Here is a 3,276-nt window from a genome sequence, read left to right as displayed (position 1 = left end):
GGGAGCTCTGGTAGCATAGTGCCTAAGGCACTTGACTGCTAACCAGAAGGCTGGCGGTTCAAACCCACCAGCCACTCCTCGGAAGGAAGGTTAGGCAATCTACTTCCATAGTGATACTGCCTCGGCAACCCAAGGAGGGGTCGCTATGAGTCGGGTCCGACTCGACAGCACATAACAACAACAACAGGAGAGACCCATTGCTGCATTTAGATAATCACTTACAAGCTTTTAAGATCCCAGTTGCTACTCACCAAAATAGGATGTGAAAAAATGTTTTTGTGTAGTATGTTATCAAGATAGCATTGTTTTTAATAGTAAAATAATGGAAACTACTTAAATCAACAGACAAATGATTACATATGACAATGTTATCCATTTTGTGGAATAACAGGAGGCAGATAAAAGGAATAAGGTAGGGTTATAGACACTGATTTGAAAATATCTCTAAGACATATCAGGAGCTCTAAAAGTGTAGTGCCGAAGGCATTTGACTGCTAACCAGAAGGCTGGCGGTTCAAACCTACCAGCCACTCCTCAGAAGGAAGGTTGGCCAACCTACTTCCATAGTGACACTGCCTCGGTAACCCAAGGAGGGGTTGCAATGAGTCAGATCTGACTCCAAAGTAGTGAATTTTGTTTTTGGTTTGTTTAAGACATATTATTAGTGACACAAAAAAAACCCTAAGTTGTAGAATAATACTGTAAAACAGCAATACTCTAACTGGTCTCTCCGCTTCAGCCCTTACCTCCCTGCGATCTGTTCTCAAAACAACAGACCAATAATTCTGTTTAAACGTAAACCTGACTGTGTTGCTCTTGTGCTCAAAATCCTTCAAGGACTCCTCATTAAAGTCCTTATTAACCAGGCTACATATGACATGAAAAGAGCCCTAGTGGCACAGTGGTTAAGTGCTCAGCTGCTAATTGAAAGGTTAAAACTGTTCAAACCCACCAGCTTCTCCATAGGAGAAAGATGTGGCAGTCTGCTTTAGTTAAAGATTTCAGCCTTGGAAGCCCTATGGGGCAGTCTACTTCTCCTATAAGGCTGGTATGAGTTGGAATTGATGGCAACAGGTTTGGGCTTTTGTGTGTTTGTTTCCTTTACATGACATGATCTGCACTGTCACCACTCATTTCCTATTGTCCTCTCCTTTATTCACTGGGCTCCAGCCACACTGTCCTGATTGCTGTCTTTGAGATGTTGTGTGTCAGGTCCTTGTGTCTGCTCTTCCCTCTGCCTGGAATGGCCTTCTCCCAGCTACTCATACAGGTAGCACCTTCACTTCATTTAGGTTTTTAACTCAAAAGATACCATCTCAGCAAGGCCCTCCCTGTCCACCTTATCTAAAATAACCCCCTCCCTCGTATTTCATATTCCCTTTTCCTTATTCATTGTTCCTTTCAGCACTTAATATACTTCATATTTTACTTATTTATCTTGTTAGTTGTTGGGCTTCTCCACTAGAATTTAAGTACTATGAAAACAGGGATGTTGATCTATTTTGTACTGCTTCAGAAACCCAAAGGGGGCCACTATGAGTCAGAATCAATTTGATGGCAGTGAGGTTTTTTTTTTTGTTTGTTTGCTTGTTTTGGTTTTGTACTATCTACTATTGTACACTACATATCTAGTGTTGATTGTGGAACCAAATAATCTTTGATAACTTCAATCTTTCTCCATTTATTGTGATGGTGTTTATTGGTCCAGTTGTGAGGATTTTTGTTTTATGTTGAGGTGTAATCCATACTGCAGACTGTAGTCTTTAATCCTCATCAGTAAGTGCTTGAAGTCTTCTTCACTTTCAGCAAGCAAAGTTGTGTTATCTGCATATCACAGGTTGTTAATGAGTCTACCTCCAATCCTGATGTTGTTTTCTTCTTCATATAGTCCAGCTTCTTGGATTATTTGCTCAGCATACAGATTGAACATGGTGAAAGGATACAACCCTAAAAAAACACCTTTCCTGATTTTTAACCATGCAGTATCCCTTGTTCTGTTTGAATGACAGCCTCTTGGTCTATGTACAGGTTCCTCATGAGCACAATTAAGTGTTCTGGAATTCCCATTCTTCTCAATGCTATCCATAATTTATTGTGATCCACACAATAAAATGCCCTTGCATAGTCAATAAAACACAAGTAAACATCTTTTTGGTATTCTTTGCTTTCAGCCAAGATTCATCTGACATCAGCAGTGATGACCCTTGTTCCACATCCTCTTCTGAATCCAGCTTGCATTTCTGGAAGTTCTCCGTCAATACAATGTTGCAACCATTTTCGAATTATCTTCAGCAAGATTTTACTTGGATGTGATATTGATGATACTGTTCAATAATTTCCACATTCTGTGGGATCACCTTTCTTTAGAATGGGTACAAATATGGATCTCTTCCAGTCAGCTGGCCAGGTAGCTATCTTCCAAATTTCTTGGCATAGATAAGGAAGTGCCTCCAGTGCGGCACCTATTTGTTGAAACATCTCAGTGGGTATTCCGTCAATTCCTGGAGCCTTGTTTGTGGCCAATCCCTTCAGGGTAGCTTCACTTCTTCCTTCAATACCATCGGTTCTGGATCATATGCCACCTCCTGAAATGGATGAAGATTGACCAGTTCTTTTTGGTACAGTGACTCTGTGTTGTCCTTTCATCTTGTTTTGATGTTTCCTGCATTGTTCAATATCTTGCCTATTTAATCTTTCAATATTGCAACTCAAGGCTTAAATTTATTCTTTATTTCTTTCAGCTTGAGAAATGCTGAGCATGTTCTTCCCTTTTGGTTTTCTAACTCCAGGTCTTTGCACATTTCATTATAATAATTGACTTTGTCTTCTTGAGCTGCTCTTTGGAACAGAAGCAGCAGTCGAGAAATCAGATGACATACTGCACTGGGCAAATGTGCTGCAAAAGACCTCTTTAAAGTGTTGAGAAGCAAAAATGTCTCTTTGAAGACTGAGGTATGCCTAACCCAGGCCATGGTGTTTTCAATTGACTCATGTGTATGCGCAAGCTGGATAATGAACAAGGAGGACTGAAGAAGAGTTGATGCTTTTGAGTTGTGGTGTTGGTGAAGAATACTGAAAGTACCACGGACTTCCAGAAGAACTAACAAATCTGTCTTGAAAGTGCAGCTGGAATGCTCCTTGGAAGTGAGAATGGCCAGACTTCCTCTCACCTACTTTGGTCATATTATCAGAAGGGACCATTCCCTGGAGAAGGATATCATGCTTGGTAAACTGGAGGGTCAGCGATAAAGGGGAAGGCCCTCAATGAGATGGGCT

General features: G+C 40.8%; 1 protein-coding gene across 1 annotated transcript in view; it reads right to left on the bottom strand.

Annotated features, from left to right (window-relative positions):
* DHX57 (DExH-box helicase 57) overlaps positions 1-3,276 on the bottom strand; it is a 94,746-nt gene that overhangs the window by 59,653 nt on the left and 31,817 nt on the right. The window lies entirely within an intron of this gene.

Source organism: Orycteropus afer, unplaced genomic scaffold (genome assembly GCF_000298275.1).
Source record: "Orycteropus afer afer isolate SDZICR_OR568_19922 unplaced genomic scaffold, OryAfe1.0 scaffold00131, whole genome shotgun sequence".
NCBI classification, from domain to species: domain Eukaryota; kingdom Metazoa; phylum Chordata; class Mammalia; order Tubulidentata; family Orycteropodidae; genus Orycteropus; species Orycteropus afer.
Note: the sequence above shows the minus strand (reverse complement) of the source record. Positions and strands in the feature narration are given on the sequence as shown.